We start from the raw sequence: 14204 nt of genomic DNA, 5'->3' as shown, positions 1-14204 counted from the left end.
CCAAATGGTCTCCAGGCTTGTGTGACTGAAGCCTTCTGTAGCCTGTTAAAACCCAGATTGCATTAGGCTGTAGCCATTCACTCTGCAGTCAACATTTATTTCATAACGACAAGTTAAAGCCAAACTGCCCATTTAGACGCCAGTACATTGTACACAGATAGTGACCTTTGAGTTAGAGGACAGCTGTTTGCGTGGCTCACAGCATGGTTAGTCATTTCACCTGTTTTGTTCAGACTGAAATATCTCAGGAGCATTTCCTGATTTCTTTCTGGTTTTGAACAGTCTGTACGATACTGGAGAGTTTGTCATGATATGTGGTATAGACATTAATTTTCCCAAAATACAGATTGGAAAATCTTTGTTGACCGCTCTAAACTTTAATTGCACCATTAGGTCAGATTACCAGTTTGCCATTTCGTTGCTTTATGGCCAGATACATGTAATAGTACTCCAATAACCTCTGTGTTTACTGCCAAGTAATACATGTTAACTAACATGATAAACTAAACAGATAAACAGTGAGTTTTAATCCTGCAAAAGCCCAGAGAGGGTAATCAAATACATATATGCCGAGCAGGTGTGTAGCATTAGTGTAGCATTTTTTCATTTTAGCTCACAACCATGAGCACAAATGATTAGATATTTTTCACTTTGATCACTAACAATGGTTAGTGATAAGCTTTCAGTGTCACAGATTTTATTCAAAGTGGACATCCTGCATTGAATTTCTCTTGCTTCACCGCTGCCTGAGAGAATATATGCCTTAATGTTTTGCATTGTTTTAACACATGGCGCTTTATGGGCTCGTGCAGCCGCTTAGTCTTGTTGAAGAGTTCATATGAGAGGGTGCCAAAATATAGGGTAGAGTGAAAGATATTCAGTAAAAATCATTAGGGTGATTCATACTGTAAGTGCAAAATCCAAGCCTCCACTACTTGACGTGTCACATCTCACTACTTCACTCACTGTTTCAGTGAAAACTATTCTCAATGATGAGTGTTTAACAGTTACAAACGGTTCTGCTGAGCTTAACTGTGCAGTGTCTGTAGAACGCCCACTATAAGGATTCATAGATGAACTGTATAGCATGTTAATGTGTGGCTTTATTTCTACTTTTTACAAGACAAAAGCTGTAGCTATTCCTGATGGTCATTGAAAAAATACTGTGGAGGGTTTTAATAGAAAAAAATGGAGCCCGTGAAATGGAAATCATAGCCGGATTTCTTGGCATTTCATCCCACGAATAGAAACTTAGTGAGTGCTCTTTATATAAGCTATAGTAGGTGACAGTGTGAGTGAAGTGCTGGAAAAGGCTGCAAATGATTAAAGTGTTTGAGGAGGTGGCAATAAATAACAGGGGAAAGGTTCAAATGCAGCGTGGTTGTTTTGAAATTGTTGTGGGTTTGTTGTAATGTATGTGTTTATTGTAATATGCCTATGTGTTGGGTGGCATATAATTACCTATGTCTATGGTTTTCACTGAGGCATCTCCACACTTGCTGTACCACGCTGGACCCTCTGGTCAAACAGAAAAATGAATCTGACTTTGGCACCATTTGAATAATCAGTACATTTTATATCCAGCCCACAAAGATGCAACTTTAAAACTCTGTATAAAGATTGACTTGCAAACACATACCAAAAATTAGACTGTAGACAGTGAATAAATAATTCTATCTGTATGACAAAAGAGGAGTCTCTCTCAATGCTTAGGTTTGCATTTTTCTTTTAACTATTTGCATTTCCCATTGAATGTCACAAATCCTTCACAAGCCTCAAACTGTTTTAGAGGTCATAAGAAGATTTTGGGGTGGCTGTGGCATCTCGAAGGAGATAGAGCGGGCCCTCCGCTAATTGAAAGATCCCGAGGTCCTCAGTGTGTATGTCGAAGTGTCATTGGGCAAGATACTCAGCAGCCCTCAGAGTCTCATAGGTGTCTGTGAGAGAGCAGTGCATGAATGTGCGTGGAAATGGCTGAGTGTGGCTTGTAGTGTAAAGCACCACGTAGTGAGAAAGACTGAAGAAGCACTGTGTAAATGGTGCCCATTTACCATTTCTCTTTCAGGTCTTTTTGTGATATCTGAACTACTGATGCTGTTAACAATGATGAGACCTATATGATTATAGCACTATTCCTTTCTAAAGGTGTATTTATTTTGTAATTACAGATCTGTACAGGTCCCTGGTGGATAGGCGCAAAGGCCAAGAAAGCCTTTTATAGTCTCTGCAACTGCAGCTCAGTTTGTTTTATGGTACCTTTGGATTTCATGTGGAATTAACTGGTGAAGTTAAACATAGGAGGCAAGAAAGTGTTGTAGAGGCAAAGGTTGTGGGTGCTCTGCCAATTACTTCTGCAAAGAAGGAAAGGGCTATTGGTTTGACCAGCTAACCAGGAAAAATTTATATCCACTTCACTGCTTACGTGTTTGACTTTTACTATTGTAATAATTGGAGAAACAAGTTCACGGTGTAGCCTTTCTCCTTTGGCAGTCTGTACCGAGAACTCACAGATCCGGTTCCCCCGCATTTACCTCATTTTGCATTCAGAGCATTGTTGTTCATGAATTTTTTATCGAGTCCTCTATGTAGTGTGCAAAGTTCAGCTGTTGAATTAGACAATGGAGTGTTTTCAACTAATCTTCCCATTAGAGTGGAGAACAAACCGAGTCATATCGTTTCCGAAAAGGAAAACATAACCTTTAGAAAGCCGTTATTTGAAATTTAAGGGTCTGAATGGTGACGGCACTATGAATCTTGACCCAACGAGATAAAGAGGAACCTATCTGAAAGCCATTTCTGCATCAAATCAGCTTTCAGCAAATCCTTTTGTGATCCAATAAAATAATCCAAGACAGTATATTTTACAATAGATGTACTGCCCACAACTAAGATTACAGCGAATTGGGATTTTTCTCACAAGGACTTTGAATATATTCTCCATTCTTTATCCTACACATGAGGAAAGATTACATTGTAATGATTGATAATGTGATTTTATTCCTGAGGATATTGTGAAAGTCAATGAAAAAAAAATGGTGTTATGTATGTTTACATGACTCTAGGTTTAGAGGAAGTATTAAAGCTGAAAAGTTGTTCTGCACGTGTTCTTTCTGTTGTTATGTGAATGTTTCTGTAGACTGTACAATCACATACAGTGGGGGAAATAATTATTGATTATTATAAATACATACTGAATTATAATAGCACCAAACAGTTGTCACCTTCTTAAGAAACTTCTTGCTGATGGTGTTGTGCAGGTCTATAATCTATAATCCTTGACAGCTCTTTGGTTTTACCCATAATGGTGGAGCTGTTGGTGACGCTGTGTACAGCCATGCTGTATATAAATGATGTAAATATAATGAGTTGAGATCAAGAGTATCTGTAATTTATTGATTGATTGTAATTGAAGTGTCATATGAGCCAATCTGTCAGAGAGTTTTGGTTGGATTGTTGGGAATCAAATACTTATTTCACTCATTGACGCTTCCTGTTAAATCCAGAATTGAATTCAAAATTCTGCTCCTCACATACAAGGTCTTAAATAATCAGGCCCCATCTTATCTTAATGACCTTGTAGTACCATATCACCCTATTAGAGCACTTCGCTCTCGCTCTGCAGGCCTACTTGTTGTTCCTAGAGTATTTAAAAGTAGAATGGGAGGGAGAGCCTTCAGTTTTCAGGCCCCTCTTCTGTGGAACCAGCTTCCAGTTTGGATTTGGGAGACAGACACTATCTCTACTTTTAAGATTAGGCTTAAAACTTTCCTTTTTGCTAAAGCATATAGTTAGGGCTGGACCAGGTGACCCTGAATCCTCCCTTAGTTATGCTGCAATAGACGTAGGCTGCCGGGGATTCACATGATGCATTGAGTTTTTCCTTTCCAGTCACCTTTCTCGCTCACTATGTATTAACAGACCTCTCTGCATTGAATCATATCTGTTATTAACCTCTGTCTCTCTTCCACAGCATGTCTTTTATCCTGTCTTCCTTCTCTCACCCCAACCGGTCGCAGCAGATGGCCGCCCCTCCCTGAGCCTGGTTCTGCCGGAGGTTTCTTCCTGTTAAAAGGGAGTTTTTCCTTCCCACTGTCACCAAAGTGCTTGCTCATAGGGGGTCATATGATTGTTGGGTTTTTCTCTGTATCTATGAAGCGCCTTGAGGAGACTTTTGTTGTGATTTGGCGCTATATAAATAAAATTGAATTGAATTAAAATAAAAGTACCATAAAAATTATTTCTTTTGATCGTTTTTACAATTACAAATTCAGCAGGGGATCAAATAATTATTCCTCCCCACTGTGTGTGTGTGTGTGTGTGTGTGTGTGTGTGTGTGTGTGTGTGTGTGTGTGTGTGTGTGTGTGTGTGTGTATATATATATATATATATATATATATATGTATATATATATGAATATACATTAGGATATTAATATCAATATTGCACAGGCTGTGATGCAGCTTTATCTCGTTTAATTGACAGAATTCAGACCGCGGTAGCACGTAAAGCGAAGAGGGGTCTTTGAATCAGCAAAGTGCTTGTAATGTAATAAGCACTCTCTTCTAAATGGAGCCTTGACTCCATTTAAAAGAGGGCAGAAAATATGTGTGCACTCTTGCTTAAGGCTTTCATCTTGCATATAAATCACTCCTGAAAGTGGGTGTTTGAGCGCCACAGATTTCAGGTCTTGGGGCGCATGCTGTATTATCGGCCAAGGCTGCATTAATGACAGAGCTGTGCCATGGCACCATGAAGTAAATTAAGCCAATTCCAAATATTCTAAGGATTTTTTTCTAGCTGTTTTAAAAGCCTTACCCTTACGTGTGCTTCTTCTTTCCCTCTACTTTCTGTTTCTGTCTAGGTACCGCGGCAGCTGAGTGCTCTGACAGTACAGGTGTGAGCAGTCTGTTCTGGATTACTGCCATACCCACCTGTCACTGCACCTCAATGTGGGCATGGAGCCCTCCACTCAGGCGCAGGGAGGTCCAGGGCCAGCATTGTACCAACCCAGCCTAATGGCTGCCCTCCCCTCAAAGCCTGTGCTGCCTTGCCCCCAGACCCACTCCCACCACCACTGAGCTGTGCACACCACGAGGCTCTGTCTCCAAACTACTGTACGTCAGCTGCACATAATCACAGAACTGCTCATACGAAATGAAAGGCTGTGTGGGAGGAAGCTGGGACTGGTAAAGAAGCAAAGGAGACAATTAATTTACTGCAGAGCATCCTGGAACCAGGGTAATGAAAATGAAAATATTTCTCAGTGGAAATAAAGGGGAGCAGCAGTTTTGATTAGTGAGCTTCTGACCTACCTGACCCTCAATGTCCTCAATTAGCAAAGGAGGCTGAACTTCAGCATGACTTTCTGCATTCTGCTTTGCCTCTTGGGGAGTATTAAAGATAATAATTTCATGATTTGTTAATCTTATTAAACATATTTCCTTGACTTCTCATAACGTGGACACCCCTCTGCTGTGCAGGTAAAGTAATCAAAATGCAAAACGTTGTAAACAGAGCAGGGGGAAACAGCATGATAAGCAACTGAGTAGCTGAACAAACGAAAGCTCGACCAAGCTGAAAGGGTTTCTACTGTTTTGTTTTGTTTTTTTCTTTTTTCTGATCATGCTGTCAGCCAGAGGTCTCTCTCAAACTCAAGTCCCTGTAGCTTTTTTCATTTCGAGAAATGAGCCTCTCCAATGAAATTACCCAAGACAAGAGAAACAAGTCCGAAAATAGCGGACAGTAATTGTTTTATAAAATGTACAGCCCACACATCTTGCTGGCAGTCAGTATAGTTTACATGGTGACTTTTGAATTGCTTAATGATTTGTGATGTTGATCACGTTCTTATTCATTTGAGAAATAAACAGAGGAAAAATAAACACCAAGTACAGAGCTTGGTGCACTGGGACGTTCAGATGTTTACTTTTCATCCTTCATTTAAATCACTTATGTGGCTAATGGTTTTTGGTTTTTATAATGTGTTATTCAGCCAATTATCTGATTGTACACTTGCATATCTACACGTGTGCTTTTTACAAAATGCTACAATATAATATATGGCAAATAAACTGTGCTAAATGACCGGAAACAGTGTCATTCATCAAGTTCAGCGGTATCAACCCAAACAACTGTCTACTGTACTTTGCCAGCTGTGTAGGTGGTTTAAACTGCAGAGCACAGTGCACAGCACAGGCAGGACTGTCTGATAATGATGTGTGTTTGGTTTTTGCCTTATTGATCAAGACCCTGATGGTAACTTCTCTTGCTTTTCTTCTTCTGTGACTGTGTGGTATCTGATGTGATACAGTAAGCTCGACTCGCTGAACTCATACACTTCTAGGCTATTTTACTTTCAGGGAAGGAAAACGTGTACAGATCACCCAATTAATATCCTGAATATTGTTCAACGCAGCAGTTCTATGTTCTTAACATAGACACAGTTTACAATGAAATTGGTAAAAGGTTATTGTGATATAAAAGTATACATTTGTTTTTCTGCTGGGAATTGACCGTTAGCTAAACCTGTCCAGTAAACAACAATTGTCAAATAATAGTTTATCTACAATAACTATGTGCAGCAGACCTGCTGAGCTTTGGTTTTCTGCACATTTTGAACTGCTAACCAGCGAAATCAACACTCACCATTTAAGGAGATTATTAAGTATATGATGTGAATGATAGCATGCCCAGCTTACGGCAATAAGCAGTTATGATACAGTTGTAATAGTAACACAGTTTTACCTTTGAGGCCAATGAAAATTAGTTAACTAAACTGTTTGGGGTTTAGCGTCCCACAACTAGGCAAGCTCACTACACAAGTCCCCAGAAGTTGGTCCTGAATACTGATTCAGCATATTGTAGAGTAATATTAGGAGCTCAGTCCTGCTACACGTCTGATTGATTTAATTAAATCTACGTAAATAGCTAGCTATACCAACAGGCAAAAGAAGTAAGACTAAAGAGTTAAATAAACACAGGAGGGGGCGCTTAATATAATATTATAACAGTATATGGACAAAGGTTTTGGGGAGACATGCTTCAATTTATTAATTCGGGTGTTTCCAGAATTTTATACAGGTGTATAAAATCAAGCGCCTAGCTATGCAAATCATAGCTAGGTGCAAATCATTTGTGAAACAATAGATTTTTTTTTTAAATCCTCACTGATCTCAAGCATGGAGCTGTAATTGGATGCTGCCATTGCAAAAAGTCAGTGTCCAAATATTTCTGGCACAACTTCACCTGCTTCCAAGGTGCATTGAGAAGGACAAAGATCTGGTGGCGTGAAGACTCCAGCGACACTTGAAGCACTATGGAACAACTTTATTAGCTGACCAACGCGTTTCGGCTTGTGGCCTTCATCAGGGTCATTACAAAATACTAAACAGTTTGTGTTTAAATAAAGAAAGAAATCCAAGTGAACCAACCACACAGAAACAAACTGACCAATCAGCATTTAAGAGGGTGGTACTAGCCAAGGCATTCTTATTACCGACACATAACATACTGACGATTTGTCACGTCCCTATGATACGCGGCGGATTGCGGATGAAATCCCATAGAATGAAGCTTCCAGCCGTGTATTCCAGCCCTAAACCTAACCTTAATCCTAACCATAACAATAATTGTGTTAAATGGTAAATATGGTAAATGACCTGTATTTGTATAGTGCTTTTATTAGTCCCGCCTAGAGACCCCAAAGCGCTTTACACATCCACCCATTCACACACACTGGAGACAAGCTGGTGGAGGCAAGCTACAGTAGCCACAGCTTCCCTGGGGCAGACTGACAGAAGCAGTCAGTCTTCTGCCATCGGCCCTTCTGGCTAATGGCGCGATATGTGTCTTGCCCAAGGACACAACGACCGAGACTGTCCGAGCCGGGGCCGAATACAAGGCGAACTCAGAACTCATGAGCCACGATCGCCCCGTGTTAGATAGAGTTTTCCAACGCGATTCATGATGAGAAAGTAAAATAAATGTACATGTGTAGATTGAGTCCAAACGATTCTCATGTTTCCTCCTGTTTCCTAACGCATAACATAGGAATATGTTGGGTGACCAAACGGGTAACATACCGATTATTTGTCACATAGCGTAATATGTTACACTTTGGGAACAAGAACGTGTTGTACTGGCTGACTGGTTGGCTCTGGTTCAACTTTCAAAAAATGATTTAAAAAAAATTATTAACTCCATAATAAAAAATTTGAACTAGTTAACAGCAATTATCATTACAATAAAAGGTTTTTGGTTTCTTGGTTTTTCAGTGGGGATAGGTTAATTGAAAAATCTAAATTGCCCATAGGTGTAAATGCTGGAGTGAATGTGAGTGCGAATGGTTGTCTGTCCTTGTGTGTTAGCCTTGCGACAGACTGGCGACCTGTCCAGGGTGTACCACCGCCTCATGACAGCTGGGATAGGGTCCAGCCCCCCCCCCCCCCCCCCCCCCCCCCCCGCGACCCTGGAAAGGATAAGCGGAAGCGAATGGATGGATGGATGGATGTTTTTTTTTAAAGGTCTTTGAAAATCTAATTAAGAACATAAAGCAAAATAGTGTAACTCGCAGAAACTCATTAATAGACCTGCATTCATACCTGTAGGAAATAAACTCTTTAAACAAAATATCCAGAATGCTTCATGGTGAGCTTTATTTTTTATTGGCATTGACGCCATGAAGCCCAGTCAAAGAGGTGATAAAATTAACTTCATCAGGAAAAAGAGAGATCTAGTTAGGACCTTTGAGAATGAACTACTTTTGGATATGTGGGGTGATTTTCAGTCCAGAGTCAGCCAGTACCACCCCCTTAAATGCTGGTTGGTCAGCTTGTTTATGTGTGATTGGTTCACTTGGATTTCTTTATTTATTTAAACACAAACTGTATTTTGTAATGACCCTGAAAAAGGCCACAAGCTGAAACACGTTGGTCAGCTAATAAAGTTGTTCCATAGTGCTTCAAGTTTCGCTGGAGCCACCAAAAAGTCACTTGTATGAAATTCTTTCCCTCCTACAGATTTCACAAGTGGTATTATTGCAGAGTTACAAAGTGGGGTTGCCAAGTGCTGAGCTGCATACTGTGTAAAGGTCTCCAACACTATGCTTACTCCAGAGTTACAACCCTCCTCTGACATTAACATCAGCATAAAAGTTGTGTACCAGGAGCTTCGTGATATGGCTGTTCATGTTTATGTGTACAAGGTAGCTCTGTGCATTTGTCCACATAGTGTATATGTATATTTTGGTTTCCTTTATTTGAGTTAAAGAAAAATTCTTAAGTTTAAAGTATAATGTTGACTATGTTTGAACTGCATCTAAATTATCTTTTAAGAAACTCATCAAAATAATATATAGCTATTAAATTTTTACTAAAGTAGTTAGCTAGCAGCAGCTATGAAGATCTGTTTATTTTAGCTGGCCAAGCCATTGCTTGCAGGGGCATCTTGTGTGCATTCATGTGAAATTAAGAACCCAGTGATTGAAAAATAACAGCGATGATTTAACAGTAGATTAGCCCCTAAACTCTAATGCAACAGTAATGGATGGGGATAGGGCTTAGCAAACGGTCAATTGTTGAGAGGCTTTTTGCAATATTGATTTTTTAAAAAAAACTGTTTTTGAACATGTGACATCACAGATTAAATTGTACTGAGAAAATTTATATTTATTATACATTTTGTTTTCGATGTGTTTGAATAGAAATGTCCAGGGATGTACAATATTCTGTCATTATCAATACTGTATCCATCTCCAGTCATGCATTAGCTGTACTCTGAATATTTTAACGCTGATTGTATAAAACAAGTCATCTGGCATCATGAAGAACAAATGAATGACGCATTGATTGTGTACAGCGGCACATGTGTATGTCCGATTTTCAACAGTTCCTCAATAACAGACATTTTGATCATGCTCTGCCTGGTGTTCCTCTGTTTAAAGAAAGAAAGAAAGAAAGAAAGAAAGAAAGAAAGAAAGAAAGAAAGAAAGAAAGAAAGAAAGAAAGAAAGAAAGAAAAATAAAGCAGGCAGTGCAGAAGATATATCTGCTTATGACAACAGGCTCTGACACACGACAGATTCATGCTGCTTGAGGATTTATTGCTCTGTAGCCGTGCACACGGAACAGTTTAATGACGCTGATAGACTGCATATACTGCACTCGCTTCAAGTGTTCAGAAAAGCGTTGAGAGAATCAGGACATTGAGGAGCAGTAGATGCAACACAATAGCATCAAACCTAAGCGTTTGCATGGATTTACACTAACAGGCTGATGACTCATCATACTTCAACCACCACTGACAAACACCTCTGGAGCAGCTCTGTCTCTACGACTTTACCCGCAAACTAGGAAGATAATTATCACACACATCACATCTTAAATCAACTGTGTGACTCACAGAAAGGGAAAAGAGCAATACACAATATTTTAAAGTTTGGAGTGTTTAGAACTAGGAGGGTTGATAGATGATTTTTACAGGTCACAAGAAGATTAAGGCATGTGGAAAAAGAACCAAAACAAAAATCTTTTTCTAATATAGAAATGTTGTCATCTGAAACCTTGAAATGATTAAACTTTTAATAAAGTATTGACTGAAATAGGCTGAAAACAGAAACACTCAACTGTTCCCAATTTTGTGCATGCACACCGAAGCCAGAAGGCCACTAGACAAAATCATTCTTTTTTAAAAGGACAATGCCGATGCTTTCACTGTACAGGAACAACAACCACGCGCTCCTTGCAGATGCTGACTGGCTTAATTTCTCGGAAATGAAAAGTGCCAAGGCGATCATAACATTTTTGTTTTTGTTACTTACTTTTATCGGATTGGACAACACGTGCGTCCTTCTGACAATCTGTTGGCACTTTCTTGAAAAGCAGGCACAAGCTATCTTCTCACCCCTTCTGAGCTGTCAGAGTGAGGTAGACAATGCAACACTTTATAGTATATGGGCTTAAAATCCCTTCATCCCTCATCCCATTCCATTGATTTCATCCAGCGATCATATTTCCGGGGGATCAGGATGGCGTCGAGGGAGATTTCCACATTTACAATTCTCATAAAAGCACACTAAAGTAAAGGGTAGAGAGAGTGTAAAAAGTTACGATAGCTTCTTCATTCAATCTATTTTTTATACTGGTTTTTAAAATCGCCCCAAATAGCTCTGTCGACTTGTTTACTCAGATGTTCTGAAATCAAATAAAATTGGGCCAGATGTTTTTGCTTTTGGCATATTCTAACCTAAATTCTTCTCGTGGATTCCAAGTGGTTGCTGCAACACAACAGATTAGAGAAAAATTTACCTTTTCAAACTGTAACAGATGCACAGATCATCTCAAAGTTGCACAGTCAAAAGGTATACATGCTTTTGTTTGTGGCTGTTCTCCAGGTGTATTTCTCCTCCAAAAGGGCTTCGTCTCACCCACCAGTTTAGGATATGTTTGAAGTGTTGAAGGATTTGGGGTCAAACTGAAGTTTCTGTCTGTCTTCAGCCGCTTGCACGTTGCCCCGTCATTTAAGAATTGTGTTGCAACTGCTGGCGGGCAATGCAGCTGTGAAAGCTCTTGATTTCCCCGGGGAGTTACATTGCTGCTACGCTCACAGTTTGAGGTTACCTTTACCATTTCAGAAGCTCAATATGACACTGGTATTTTTTTTTAACAAAATGCCAAATCACAAGGCAATTGACTACGTTCCTGATGCATTTTATGGTCAAAAGGCATAGCCACTAATGCTTCCAAGAACTAGCAGTATTGTTTGTCACATTGTTTGTTTAAGTTGCCTAAATACTAATTAAAAATCTTTGAGTTGGACATAATTATGCCTTGTAAAGGTAGCTGCCTTTTACCTTAGCTACTCCTGAACTCATTTTATCCACTGCACAAATATAAGGTGTTAAACTAGTACAGCATATTTGTTTTAGTTTAAGTCTTGCTAAATCATGACTCTGGATTCAAATTGGATGCAAAGTTTTTATTAGCTTTTAGCATCTGGACAGTTCAATTGGACACCTGCGACCTAAGTATTTGTTTGTTGTTCTCAGTGAATGCACCAGTGTTAAACGGGAGTTGAAAACAGCAACAGCTGAGCCTCAGCTAAAGAGCTTGGAGGTATCAGGTTATGCGTATAAACAACAAGAGCCAGAAGATGGGATAAATAGCTTATCAGTGAGAACACTGCAGATGTCATTTTAAATATGAATTGTCTTTGAATGAATAGGGAAAAACAGACAAAATAGAATTTAGTGATAGGCTGGTGGCCTGAGTGTGGAGGATCAATGCAAGTCAGCAGAGGAAAACCACAATATAATGCAGCTAAAGCTGCCCATAATGCAAAATGTAAAAGTGAGAGAAAGATGAAGACAGAGGCAGCTTGTGGGAATATGAAAGTGATGTATGTATGTATCAAAATAGTAATACTCCTGATCCAGCACTTCTGTTAGCTAAATGTAATGTACAAATACTATTATTATGTATAAATAGGAAAACTATACCAAAATTAGATGTGCAAATTAACATATTTTAATTTATATGCACATAACATATGATATTTTCTTGGTGAGTGGCCATGGTACAAACCACACTTAACAGAACTTCTAATAAACCTACACTGTATGGACAAAGGTATTGGGCTACCTACACAATGTAGGTACCTGTACATGCATCTAAACCCATGCCATGAAGCTCCCGGTGTACAATGTTAATGTCAGAGGAGGTTTCAAACAGTAGAGCGTTGGAGATATAACAGGGCTTGATACTTCAGTGGCTGATTTGCTGGGTTCCTAAATGCTTCCACTTTGCACAGTCCAATTACTTGTTGCAATGGCAGCATCCTATGAAAGCAGCACAGTCAAATTCAGTGAACTCTTTAGAATGAGTTATTTTTCCAAAAATGTTTGTAAAGACAGACCGTGGGGATACATACTTGATTTTATACATCTGTAGAATGGTCCAGAAAATTCCTGAATTTAAAGATTAAGAGATGTGACCCAATACTTTTGTCCATCTAGTATGCTTGTAATGTGCACAACTATTGGCTATGATAATAAAACAGATATTGTGTGAGCAGCAGTAATTTTTCAGTGTCTTTCAACCCTCTGCTACTTTTGATGAAACTACAACTCCTTCCTCCTGTTCTCCCCAGCCTAAATCCTCCACCCACTCAAATCTTTTCTGCATTGTCCCTTACCCACTCTGGCCTTGTTATGCAGAGAGAAGAGACCAAATCCTAATAAAAAATGCATTTTCATCACTCGAAATAATGCTACGCAATTCACATGAGGATGTCGGCATTATTGGTCGAGGCTTTAATATCTAAATCCAATATGCAACATAGGCTTTTCCTTGATTCAACAGATTTCCTGCACAGAACAGGGCTTCAGCCGAAGCCCAAGTGGGAAAAAGACACACTGATGCACTAAAGACGGGGTTAATGCAGGAGGACGCCTGAGTGGAAGCGCATTTGGTGACACTGGTGATTGAAATGCACGACGTCCTTAAAAAATGTCAGTAAACAATGAAATTAAATTTAAAAATCTCAAGCTGTAGCCACAGCTGTTCTAGTCACTGAAAGCCAGGATAATACATAGTCAATTGCTCCTATTTAAATAGTTTCAGACTAGTTTCAGGTCTCCCTCAATGCCACATTCAGCAGTGAAAATACGAATCAATTATGGTAAATAGACCCATAGTTAAGCTGGTATTGTGCTGTGTGCTTTGTATTAAAGGCTGACTGCCACTCACTTTACCAGACACATGCTCTCCTTAGGATTATACTGGCAGTATGTGAATGTGAGAAATCTCCATCAAGTTCATAAATGTGTGTAATCTAGTTTCACATTTAGCTGTAGTTCAGATGAAAGACAATTAGGCCAGCTTTTTCTCTACATTCTGCATACTAGTGAAATCTACACTCGCTCAAAATTACCGGTTCAATGCAGGCAAGTGACTACTGGGACAAAGTTATACTCTTATTCCTAAACTTGCACTTACCCTTTTTGCTGATCGGGGCTTTTAAAGAATTGGCAGCATGCTACAAGCCTGTCTCATTTTGCTAGAGAAGTACTGAATAATGTGGGAACACAGCCTGCCTTAGCAGGTTAATGTCATTGCATGCTGCTGCCTTTTACCTACTGGAAGGACTGATGAAGTGGCTTGTAGAAGTACTTGAAAATCCAACTTGACCGCACAAATCAAACATAAACCA

The 14204-nt window shown here is 39.4% G+C and overlaps 1 protein-coding gene across 1 annotated transcript in view; it reads left to right on the top strand.

Moving 5' to 3' along the window:
• Nucleotides 1–6398, top strand: part of LOC146657150 (leucine-rich repeat transmembrane neuronal protein 4) — a 58255-nt gene extending 51857 nt beyond the window's left edge. The window contains exon 3 of the mRNA XM_085425001.1: nt 4862–6398. The gene's annotated coding sequence lies outside the window, so the exon portion shown is untranslated. The remainder of the gene's footprint in view (nt 1–4861) is intronic.
• Nucleotides 6399–14204: the final 7806 nt, after the last annotated feature.

Source organism: Rhamphochromis longiceps, linkage group LG12 (genome assembly GCF_057381845.1).
Source record: "Rhamphochromis longiceps isolate RC_006_pf linkage group LG12, R_longiceps_female_GT1.1, whole genome shotgun sequence".
NCBI classification, from domain to species: domain Eukaryota; kingdom Metazoa; phylum Chordata; class Actinopteri; order Cichliformes; family Cichlidae; genus Rhamphochromis; species Rhamphochromis longiceps.
This window is presented reverse-complemented; position numbering and strand designations above follow the sequence as displayed.